This window comes from Tamandua tetradactyla, chromosome 2, assembly GCF_023851605.1.
Source record: "Tamandua tetradactyla isolate mTamTet1 chromosome 2, mTamTet1.pri, whole genome shotgun sequence".
Lineage (NCBI taxonomy): Eukaryota > Metazoa > Chordata > Mammalia > Pilosa > Myrmecophagidae > Tamandua > Tamandua tetradactyla.
The window spans coordinates 82308072-82321493 of record NC_135328.1 but is presented as its reverse complement, the minus strand read 5'-3'; the positions used below and the strand labels follow the sequence as shown (position 1 = coordinate 82321493).

At 35.8% G+C, this 13422-nt stretch overlaps 1 protein-coding gene across 12 annotated transcripts in view; it reads right to left on the bottom strand.

The window, feature by feature from the left end:
- Positions 1–13422, bottom strand: part of TTC39B (tetratricopeptide repeat domain 39B) — a 310342-nt gene that overhangs the window by 74318 nt on the left and 222602 nt on the right. The gene's annotated exons all lie outside the window — the stretch shown is intronic.

Genomic DNA, 13422 nt, shown 5'->3' with positions numbered 1-13422 from the left:
TAAAACATATGGATTAAAAATAAATAAATAATTGGGGGAACAAATGTTAAAATAAATTTAGTAGCTTGAAATGCTAGTGATCAATGAAAGGGAGGGGTAAGGTGTATTCATATAGTATGTATGAATTTTTTTGTTTTCTTTTTATTTCTTTTTCTGAATTGATGCAAATGTTCTAAGAAATGATCGTAATGATGAATATACAAATATGTGATAAAAAAGAATGTCATATTTTATGTTGATTATTTTCATTAATAAAAATTTAAAAATATATATGTATTCGGGAAGGGTTAGTTTGTTTAAAAAGTACCTACTTTCCCTAGCTGTAGCACAGAGTGCTGCAGTCACATGAAGGTGGAGGCTGTTCTGTTCTGCAGAATCTTGGACCACTTTATTGACCCAGAAGGAGCTCCACAGATATACTATGGGGATCAAGAGAAGGAAACTTCCACAAAGAGCTATCCTGCATTCACCTATCCCAACTGTCAGACTTCCCAATGCCTTGTAATATTTTACAATCAGCATATACCTCATCTTGAATAACTCAGATTTCCCAAACTTTGTAAGTCAGGTAGGGAGAAAATGAAGTTCTTCTAAAAAGGATGGTAGAAGAGTGGCTGTCAACTCTGTTTATAAGCAGACAAAGAGGAGAAGACAGATTTGAAAGGCAGTCTACCCTTCAGGACCTTTCGTGCCCATCTGTACTCTAGATTCACTTATGTGCACTAGCAAACTTGGTCTGTGAAATCTACTGCAAAAATGTTCCTTCCCCCAACCTGTTTCTCATTTGCCTTTAGCCTTAATTATAAAATTCTCCCCCAACACTGAAGACCTTAATTTTCAAAAATTTTTTATTTAGTCAAAACTATTACTCTTTCCATTAACGTTTCTCATTTTGATGGCAAACTCAGAAAAACCTTCTCTCCACAGAATACAAACTAATTTACAGTTTTAGCTGTGCTGTTACTTTTTAATATTTGTTAATCCATTTATAATGAGTATATGGTACGAGATAGCCCCGTGCATTTTTTCTAAATCATTTGCTATATGTCCCAAGATCTTTTTTAAAGACCAATACTTTATCATAGCATATATACAATACTAAAATCTTACTAAGTTCTGCTGAAATCAAATACATTGTAGGAAGTAAAGAGTATGTTTTAAAGCTGGAGCTTCATACTTGTTTTAGCAGGACTTAATCATTTTTAATATAATATTATCACATTTTATTCATCTTTCCAGATATAAAAGTTTAAATTAGATCCTTCTAGCCCTTTCTGGTTTTATACACATGTACACAAAGTCCCAGAAATTCTTTAGTATTACTTTTAAAATTTATCCAAACAGTATCATAATATACATATCATTCTACAAATTAATTTTTTATTCAGCAGTACTTTTAAAAAATGGATCCATGTTATACAGACCTAATTCACTGCTTAAAAGTACTCTATTTCGTCATTTTCCTTTATCGTTTTATCTGTTTACCTCCTAATGGGCATTTAGGCTGGTTGCAATGTTTGGATATCACAAGCAATGAACATCCATGTATATATTTTCCCACACACATTAGGAATATTCGGTACAGTAAAAGAGGAAAACAGTCATAGGGTAAATGCATTTTCAGTTTTCACAAACATTGTCCAAATTCTCTTAAGAATATCTCTGTTTACATTCCCAGTACCATAAAAGTAGCTGTTTCTTCAAAACCTCACCAGTGTTTGATATTGTAAGATTTTAATATCCTTTGCTAATGTTGTTGGTAGAAAATGACATATCTATGTGGGGACTTTTCTTTCTCATTTCCCTAATTATTAAGATTAGACAACTTTATTATATAAAGTGATCACTTGGATTCCCTGTAGGGTAAGCTGCACTATGTCTAATCTTCTGTTCATTTTTATTAGGTTATTTATTTTCCATTGATTTGTAAGAGTTCTTTGTATATTTTTGATACAATACATTTCCTATATGCCTTGCAAACATGTTTCCTTAGGCTGCATTTCTCTTTTAATTTTATATACAGCATTGTGTAATACAGAAAATTTTACTTTAACGTAGGCAAATCTATCAATCTTTTTCTTTATATATGTATGTATTTTGTGTGTACATGCATGCACTTTAAGAAAATCTTCCCCAATCCCAAAGCCATGCAGATATTTTAATTTTCTTCTGAATTTAATAATTTTTCATTTGGGGTATGTATGCATATGCGTTATTATTAGTTAAATCACACACTCCATGAGAATATTCACCATGTCTGCACTGTTCACCGGTAAGTTCTCAGTGACCAGAACATAGGCATTCAAATATTTGTTGATTAGTGACAATAAGGATATTGCATCATCAATAAATTATTTCTTGTTTTCTTTTTTTATGTGCAATGCTTCAATATACGAGGTGGAGAAAATAAATCACACCTGCATATACTTGGAATCTACTTCTCTGTACAGTATAAAGTAGGAAGCTAGAAATTTAATTTTTCTTACATGGATAGGCAATTATCCCAACACCACTGAATAACTTATCCTTCCGCTATCTTTAGTTTGGAAATAAGGCTAAAGGAAGACTGCACGCATGTCCTTTCAATGTCATCTTGGAGCACTGTCTATTCTAATAGGCCCAATCAAGGAATATTTAATTCTTTGTTTGAATTGCTATTAACCATTGATTAAGGCCCATAATCTGTGAAATTATATGTTAACCTGTACATTTTTGTCTGGCAGAGAGGCACATAATTTCTGTCTGGTAAGGTTACGGTTTTATTGCCCTGTAGGAAAGTAACCATCCTCACTGGTAAGTCAAATACATTTTCAACATGCACTCCTACAATTGTACAAGAGCGCTGTATTCTACTGCCATCTCTATTACAGGGTAGTTTTCTATGTATATATGGGTTTGTTTCTGAGCACTCTTTTGTCTACTTACATACTATACATATTTGCCTTTCTCTGCACCAACACTATTAAGTTTAAATCCTCATGGTTTTCTGATACATTGTAATACCAGTGGGAAAAGTCTCCCATTTTATTTAAATGCTCTGTGGTAGGGAGGGGAAGTTATTCTTGAAACCATTCTTTTTTTCAATATTTTTTTTTTCTTAGAGAAGTTGTAGATTTACAGGAAAACCATGTGTAAAATACAGAGTCCCCATATACCACCCTATTATTAACACCTTGTATTGGTATGGTACATTTGTTACAGTTCATGAATGAACATTTTTGTAATTGTACTATGTGGCCCTTGCCCTATTAACTGAAACTCCAATTTTTTCTGAAGCTTTAAGAAAGATAGTTTTGCCAGCTCTTGTGGTTTCGATCAGAAGGATTTTTTTTAAAGCAGTTTTATTGATATTATATTAACCAATATTTATTGATATTATATACAGCATATATTATATATAGTCACATACCATACAATCCAGCTAAGGTGTACAATCAAGGGCTTTTAGTACAATCACAGAGTTGTGCATTCTTTCAACAAAATCAATTTTAGAACATTTTCATTACTCCAGAAAGAAAAACCCCATACCTCTTATCAGTCACTTCCAAATCCCTCCATCCTTCCCCAACCCTACATAAATGCTAATCTAATTCTGTCTCTCTGTATTTATTTATATTTCATGAATATTTAAAAATTACTGTTACTATAGTCCATAGCTTGCATTAGGTGCACTTTTCCCATATATCACCTTATTATTAACATTTCTACTAGTGACGTACATTTGTTATAGTTCATGAAAGATCATTTTTATATTTACCTTTTTTTTTTTTTTTTTTTTGCCTGGGTAGGCTCAGGGAATCAAATCTGGGTCTCCAGCACAGCAGGCAAGAATTCTGCCACTGAGCCACCGTTGCCCGCCCAAGAACATTCTCATATTTATGCCATTCTCCACAGACATCTTCTACCACAGGGGTCACTGTGACAGGCAGTCCATGTTTTATCCTCTAACTTTCCTTCTAGCAACATACACAACCAAAAAAAAATCTTCATTCTTACTTATGAATTTTAGAATCAGTCGTTGTAAAGTTACCACAAAACTCCAGCATGGGTTTTGACTGAGCCTGCATTACATTTTCAGAGTAATTTGTGGAGAATCGTTATCCTTACAATATTGCATCTGCATGCCTTTACACACTTATTGAGGTATTATTTACTTCAATAAGGATTTCAAATATATAGAACACTACACTGATTTGCATGTCACCTTTATTAAAAAAAAACAAAAACATATTCCAATTTTAGCATTTAATAATCACCATTATTAAAAATTTAACTGTATAAAATAACTTGTATGCTACATTCCTGAGTATGGGTTAGACGTTAGAAGAAATCTGTTTTTAGCTACTAAAAAAATATTGTTATTTAGTTGATAGAGGTTAAGAAAAACAACATGCTACATTTCAGTTATAGACATTAGAATTTTGAAAAATATGCCATTTTGCCCAAATATTACCACTCTAATTTTTGTTTTTAAACAGCTTTACTAAGATACAATTCACATGCCATACAATTCACCCATTTAAAGTATACAATCTGTGTTTTTTACTATTTTCACAGAGTTGTGCAACCATCACAGCATTCTAATTTTAGAACATTTTATGACCCCCAAAAGAAATCCCATGCCCATTAGCAGTCTCTTCCTGTTCTGCTGAGCCTGAACCACCTCTAGTCCTAGGAAACAAGTAATGTGCTTTCTGTGTCCACAGATTTGCTCATTCTAGATATTTCATATAAATGGAATAATACCGTATATGTGGTCTTTCAGGACTGACTTCTTTTACTTTGAATAATCATTTCAAGATTCATCCATGTTGTAGCAAATATCAATATTTCATTTCTTTTTATTGTCAAATAATATTACATTGCATAGATATACCATATTTTGTTTACCCATTCATCAGTTGATGGAATTTGAGTTGTTTTAATCAAGCTGTTGAGTTGAAATATATTTTCATCTCTCTTAAGTACACACCTAAAGGTGGAATTGCTGGTCCATATGGTAACTCTATGTTTGACATTCTGAGAAAATGCCTGTTTTCTAAAGTGACTGTTCCATTTTATATTCCCACCCACAACTTCTTCACATCCTCACCAACACTTATTATTGTCTGTCTTTTTGATCACAGACATCTTACCGGGTGTGAAATGGGATTACATTGTGGTATTGATTTGTTTTTCCTTAATGGCTAATAATATTGGGTATCTTTTCATGTGTTTATTGGGCATTCATATGTGGGGGGTCAGGAGCAATAAATCAGGCGCTAGCTAGAAGAAGGTATCCGGAGTCACAAGATCCAGGGCAGGAAGTTCCCAAGAGTTAAAAATTGAACAATAATCATTGTTAAGAAACAAAAAGAATGGGATGTATTGTGCAAGAGCAAATGGCATTTCTCTGCTTCTGTAGATAAGATTGCTTGCTTACAGCTGCAAACCAAGATGTGGCTCAAAAAGATAATGTCCTTTTTCCTGCTTCTGTGGATCCCTTGAGAACTCCTCGGGACTGCTCTCTGATTCCTCCTTCTTGAGTTTCTGAGGCAGTCGCCGGCCAGGCCGGCCAATAAAGACTCCTAATTGGCTTGCAAATTGCTTTGACTTGTGTGGTCTCTCTTCTGGTGCGCCCCACAACACATATACCGTCTTTAGAGAGATGGCTATTCAAATCCTTTGTCTATTTTTAAATTGGGTTATTTGTCCTTTACTAATGAGTTGTATACTGCTCTAATTTTTAATATTTGGGAATTATTTTCAAATGAAAATGTACAACTATCTTTGTTTTTATTTCCTCTCACATTAAAATCATAATTACCATAACCAGTTCAGATTTGACTTCCCCAATAAATGCATCACAAATGTTATGTTCAGGCACAATGAATAAAAGTTAACTCACTTGAAAAAGAAAATAAAATTTCAAAAATTAACTAATAAAAAGGCACTTAAGGGCGGGCCACAGTGGCTCAGTAGGCAGAGTTCTTGCCTGCCAAACCTGGGTTTGATTCCCGGTACTGCTCATGCAAAAAATAAAAAATAAAGGTACTTAACGCTCTAGCTTTTTCACCGAAGTTAAAATTTCCTTTTGGGGGAGAAAAGGAACGAGTACAGAAAGGCTATTGATGTGCTCATAGAGGTACTGTTTATATAATCTTCAGTCTGAATGATAACACCTACAGTTGTTTAAAGCAGGATTCTGACACCCCTCTGGAAATCTACTGTTTAATGTTACTGACCATATGAGCAGCTTGTCTTTCTTACTAAAGAAAACTGTTCACCGGCCCAAATTCCACCCAGAAGATGATTCCTTCAAGCAGCCATTCTGATGTCCGGTGACCAGAGGCAGCGGGGAGGTGCTGTGCTGAAGATGGGGAAGCAAAAACCGACCATCCTGGGATTCAAAAAGTATCAGATATTCTCCAGATCAGTTTTACTGTCAACTTCAACCCCATTTTACCAGGCCTGTCATCAGTACTAACACAATCAAAAATATATAATTACAATGCTTCCTCCCTATTCTACTCCTGTGCCTTTTAGGGGAAGTACTAAAGAGGTAAAAGGCCAAAGGGCAAACAGCAACAAAGGATAAAACTGCTCTATTAAATGAGAAGCAGGTGAATGGAGAAACTAATCTGCTCCTAAAAAAAAAAATACTTAAATTTATCACAAGGTCTTCCTCAATCAAAACTATGAATGCTTGTATTATCTGTAGTGCTTAATTATTTTTATGTTCTTTGTGCTTTTCTACACTTTTCAATTTTTTCAAAATTGAACAAGCATGAACATGAGGGGTAAGGGGTATGGTATGTATAATTGTATTTTTTTCTCTGTTATCATTTTATTTCTTTTTCTGTTGTCTTTTTATTATCTTTTTCTGAATTGATGCAAATGTTCTAAGAAATGATGAATATGCAACTATGTGATGATATTGATAATTACTAATTATATATGTAGAATGGAATGATATGTTAAGGTATTTGTTTGTTTGTTCTTAATTTTTTAAATTAATAAATAAATAAATTAAAAAAAAAAAGAAAGAACAGTAAAAAAAAAAAGATGCTTACCCAGCAAAAAAAAAAAACAAGCACTACTTCAACAATCAGAAAAAGAGTGGAGTGTTTTTCTTGGGCAATTTAACTTCAATTCATGAAGGAATATTCAAATATTAGGGAACACTGATTACCCTTTTTATGTCATATATAGTTCAAAACAGTTCTACTAAAAAATATGTAAGAACCGTACTTAGTATATTTGACCCTTTCCATGTTAAGGAGTTAGAATACATCACTACCCAATTTGTTTTTGATGTTATTTTAGAACTTTTAAAGTTTTCCAAATTTTTATTACATTGAAAAAAGTCACTGCGCCTTTTTAAATTTCACCTTTTCTACTTCTGACATGATAAAATACTTAAGGTTTGAACACCTAAAATAACTCTAATACTGAATATATGATCAAATGTGGTGGGTTCTCTGCCTAATGCACTCAAATGGCCAATTCCTGAGATACTGGGGTTACAAAGAGAGAAATAAAATCAGGAAGTAAAAGGAACAGATGGCCTACTAGCCTAAAGATCTGTCTCCTGGAACTGCAGTAACTCTGATGATTTTAAAGTATCAAAAGATGGACAAGTTTTAGGATAACGAGCACAATGGCTCAAGACAACAAGGTTAGAGATGATCTAATTATTGAGCATGCACATTTTGATTACATATTAATCACAGAACATATGTAATAAAATGGTGGCCTTAATAGGCTGATGGGTGTGATTTTTAGTATTATAATGAGGTATATAGGTCACTTATAGGTTAAAGTTTAAACTGCTGCATATGTCAGGCGGGCCAAATTTGGTTAGATACAGTTCTGGCTAGCAAGACAGTTTTGGGATTGGGATGGGTTAGTCCTCGGCTGACTCAAGGCCCTTCTTTAATAAACATTAGGGGCTGTCTTTAGTGATCAGAAGACTCTAATATTGAAAAAACAGGATAAGAAAGTACAAGCGAGGGTCCATCACAAGATAAAGGCTAAATAGTTATATAATCACTATTATCAGAGACCAAGGCAGCTGGATGGATTATAGTTCAGAAATTTCAGGTATTTCCCTCTATCTATTATAACATACTAAAAAGTAAAAAGAATTATCTATATAATGATTTGGTAATCATAATCATTTCATAAATATTAACTTCTTGGTTACACTATCATATTCCTGAATTGATTTCAAACCTATTATTTTATATACACATTTATGTACTTACATATCCACATCTCAACTTAGTTTTCAATATGTATGCTGAAATGAACCATGATTCTGTTTTGTTAAAGCACCAAAAAATCAGGAATGGACTTTCTTTTGCTTTTAACACAGTTTATTGATGAAATTGCCCCTCATAGGACACTAAGTGTAAGCACAATCATGAATCTTCTATAATCAACCTCATTTCTATCTTTGGGAGATCAGAAAAATATAGTACATGGAGTTTGTGTGAATGCCAGCAAGATTTCTAAAAAGTGTCCCATTAGCCCTCTATTTCAGCTTCCTAGGTTGCTCAAGCAAATACAATGAATTGAATTGAGTTGAACAACAGGAATTTATTTACTTACAATTTTGAGGCAAAAAGAATGTCCAAATGAAGGTATCAACATCATCTTTCTCCCCAAAGACTGTAGCTTTACGGAGCTGGCTGCTGGCAATTTTTGATCCTCAGCTTGTCACACAGCAATGCACATGGCAGCCTCCTCTGGCCTCTCTATTCTCTTATGGGTTCCCCTGACTTCAGCCTCTTACTTCTTGTGGATATCTCTCTATTTGTCTGAATTTCATTCCACTTATAAAGGACTCCAGTAAGAGTATTAAGACCCATCCCATGGGGGGACAACACCTTCACTGAAGTAACCTCATCAGAAGGTCCTACCTACAATGGAATGGGTTCACATACACAGGAATCAATTATATTTAAGAGCATGTTTTTCTGGAGTACCTACAGCTTCAAACCGCCACATTCTACATTTTGGACCCCAAAAAGACATCCTTCTATATGCAAAGTACATTCACTCCATCACAATATCCCAAAGCCTGAAATCATTTCAGAAACAATGCTTAGTACAAAGTCTCATTAAAATCAGTTATGGGTGTGGTCTGTCCTGAGGCACAATTCCCCTCCTTCTGTGGACCTGTGAAACCTAAAGAACAAGCTATCTGCTTCCAATATACAACGGAGGGAAAGATATAGTTTAAACATCCCATTCCCATAGGGAGAAATTCAAAAGAAAACAGAGGTCAGGTCCCGAACAATTCCAAAACCCAGCAGGGCATACTCCATTAAATTTCAAGGTCTGAGAGTCATCTACTGAGCGATATTTTGTCCTTCATACCTGACGAAGGGGCAGCTCCAACCCTTCCAAATGCTTACACAATGGCCAGGTTCCCAGAACATTAGGGTGAAGGCGCCACTCTCTCCAAGTAATTATGTGGCAGCAGCAGCCTGAACAATGGGGCAGAAGACCTGCCCTCTCCAAGCACAGGGGCACACAGGCCCTTTCCACACACATAGGTGGGCCCACTTTATCAGCACAAGGAGATATCTTCAGCACAGACCTCAGCTTCTACGATTCTGCCTTTGAAATGATTCTTCCTTCAACACGTCCCTTTTCTGTCCCTTTAACTTGAGGTTGTCAGTGGTTCCATTCAAACAAACCTAGCAAAAACTTGTCAGTTCTGCACATAGTTCACAGGGGTTCAAACCATATAATAAAAGAACTATCCACAGATCCTTTCTGGATAACTGCATTTCCAATCGAGACTTCCAGAGAAATTGCTAACTTGTTCCATTTTCAGTTAAACCCTCATATAGAGGATTATTCTCTGGGGACTCGTTTTCCAAAACCTTAGAATGTGTCAAACCATCCATCTGGTTTCTTTATGTCCAAGAGTTAAGTTCTCAGCTTATCTTTTTCTTTCACATTTCACTATAGGCTGCACGAAGAAACTAAACTGTACTTTCCACACTTGGCTTGGAAATCTCCTGAGCTAAATATCCAAGTTGATCACTCTCAAGTTCAGTCTTCCATCTGACATCAGAACTCACTTTCACCAAATTCTCTGCCACTTTTAAACAAAGATCACTTTTCCTCCAGTATCCAACAACACATTCATCATTTCCATCTAAGATCTCATTGGAGGAGGAAAGAGAAAAATAAGACAAAATAAAGTGTTGGCTTTGCTCAACATGGATCGAGAAAACAGGGAGCAGTGCCAAGTAGTGATTCAAGCCAAGGACATGGCGGCCAGATGGGGGGACTATCAGGGACCACCGCATTGAACATCACGCTGACAGACGTCAATGACAATCTGCCCTGATTTCCCCAGGATAGGAACACTTGGTTGAATGCATTTTTCAGGTGCAGTTTTATAAACTTCTAACTTAAAAAAAAAAGAATTTTGAACAGTCAAGAGGTTGTCCTAGACATTATTCTTATGCATTATAAAATATCTCCTTTTTAGTTTAAGGTGTACTGGAGAGGCTAGAGGGGAGTGCCTGAAACTGTGGAGCTGTGTTCCAGTAGCCACGTTTCTTGAAGATGACTCTATGATGATGTAGCTTTTGCAGTGTGACTGTGTGATTGTGAAAACCTGGTGTCTGATGCTCCTTCTATCTATGGTATGGACTGATGAGTAAAACATATGGATTAAAAATAAATAATAGGGGAACAAATATTGAAATAAATCAAGTAGATTGAAATACTAGTGGTCAATGAAAGGGAGTGATATAGAAAAAATAACAAAGGTTAAAATAATTGGGTAGACAGAAATACTAACGGTCAATGAGAGGGTGGGGTAAGTATGGTATGTATGAGTTTTTTCTTTTTATTTATTTTTCTGGAGTGATACAAATGTTCTAGGAAATGCTCATGGTGATGAAATACAACTATGTGATGATACTGTGAGTCACTGATTATATACGAAAAATGGAATGTTCATAAAAAAGAAGATCTCATTGGAAGTACCATTACCATCCACATTTCTACCAACTGTCTCTTGAAAGCAATTAAGCACCTCACAATTCTTTCAGCCTCTACCCATTATCCAATTCCAAAGCCATTTTCACAATTTTGGTATTTGTAATAGCAGCATCCCACTCTCCTGGTAGCCAAAATCTGCTTTTGTTTTCTAGGCTGCTCAAGCAAATAAGATGCAAGTTGTCAGGTTAAAAAAACAGGAATTAATTTGTTCATGGTTTGAAACTGGGAAAAAGCCCAAATCAACATGTCATCAAGGTGATCCTTTCTCCCCAGACTGTGGCATTCTGAGGCTGGCTGCAAGTGATTCTTACTCCTTAGTCTGCCACATGGCAAGGATCATGATAGTGTTTCCTGGTCTCTCCCTTCCCTTCCAGGGTTCATCGATTTCACCTTCTTACTTTTAGTGGCTTTCTCTCCATCTGTCTGAATTTCATTCCACTTATAAAGTATCCCCAGGAAGAGGATTAAGACCCATCTGTTTGAGGTGAGCTACAACTGAACTAATCTTATCAAAAGTTCCTACTTACAGTGGCCTCACACCCACAGGAATCAATTAAATCTAAGAACATGTTTTACAGGGGTACATACAGCTACAAACCACCATACCCTGTAAAGAAGAGGGAGAGAGAAGGGTCTATTCAAATACATAGATTCATTACTGATTGAACAGCCTCACTCAAAAGGGATTTTCCCTTTAAAACGGGATTAAGAAGTGAAAGCAAGCTATCTCTAAAGAAGAAATGAATCTGAGAAAGATAGTAGTGAATGAACCATAATCTCAAAAGACAACAAGCTGAGTAGATGCACTAAATTTAGTAAGCTAAGTCTTAATTTTTTACCCATAAACATTTATGAGCACCATGCCCCGTTTGTGTTAGATACATAAACTTACACAGTCCCTGCTTTCAAAGATGACACCTGAGTAAGAATAAACTATAAGTTCCTGAATTTGGATCTAAAGTCCATCTGAATAAAGGCAGGACAAAGTCAATGTGAATTAACAACATGGTAGCAAAAAGTTGTGCTATTTAAAAGTAAATTTTTATGAACCTAACAGGATATCAACCCTACTGTGTCATAAAAGCTATTAACAGAAGTTTCACATCTAGAATGAGGAAAGTGACAATTTGTCCTGTGTTTCTAAGTATCCAGGTAGCATCTCTCCCATCAAACTGTTAAATCCTTAAGGACAGAGTTGTAACAGCACCTAGCACAGTGCTCAGCAAGTGGAACCCTTCAGCTACACCAGGCTGACTGATGGACTGAATGAACGAATGAATGAATGAACTAAGCCACAAATGAAGGATATCTACACTCCCGTCCAGTCAGAACAACCAACCAATCACACCTGACCTATCTTATGTTCTGGACACACTAATTTTAAGTTGACTAACTATTGGAAATGCAATCAGAAGCCAACAGCTAGGGAGAGAAAGGATTCAAAGGAAGTTCAACAGAAGGAAGTGGACAAGTTTAACTTGGAAGAAAGAAGAGTTTGGGAAAAGCAGAGAAAAGGAAAGAACATTGAGACTATATACCAACATTTCCCTCCTCTGTCCACACGGAAGATTCCAATTCACCCTCTAGACCACTGTCTCTGGGGCTGCAAACTACTCCCAAATCATTCAGAAAAAAAATACATAATAATGAGTGTACATAGATAGAATAATACAAATGTGACAAAATGTTTAAAATGGATTTAGGTTATATAGACGTTCTCTGTAGTAGTCTTTAGCATTTTCTTTAAGTTTGAAATTATTTCAAAATAATACATGTTTTTCAAGACAGCTTAATGGTAAGATGATCCTGTAGTGAAGGGCAGAGACAATGATCAAATGGGAGTATCCACTGGCTCTCAGGCAGCGGGGGACAAACCAGAGCAAACAGAGGATGCCAAGCACTTGGGGTCATGGGCAACACCGACAGGTCTAACAGTCACAGGTGTGCCAGCGGCAGAGACAGGAAGGACAGAGGCCAAGGCAAAGACCACAGGGTGAGGTTCTTAACCGGACAGCACTACCCAGAACAAGCCTCCACCCATGCTCTGTTTCTTCCCGCACCCAAAGGCTTTCTTAGAAGGAAAAGAGGAAGAGAGATTCTTTGAGAAGGCCTGCTGCAGAGTTTAGATTTTTATTTGCCTGAGCATTTACATACACACACACACACACACACACACACACACACACACACTTGAGTCACTACAAAAGGCACTGAAATTTGAATAGGTGACATAATCTTTAACTGGCAATTGGCCACTTCATTTTATTTCTGTCCACAACTGAGATGAGAGCTCCAGAGCAAGGTGAGAAGAGTTGTGAAAAAATAAAAGTTTATTTTAGTATAAAATATAAAGCCTATTTCAGATCCTACTCACCAAGAAAATGAAGATCAGACCCTACTGTCTTTTTCAAA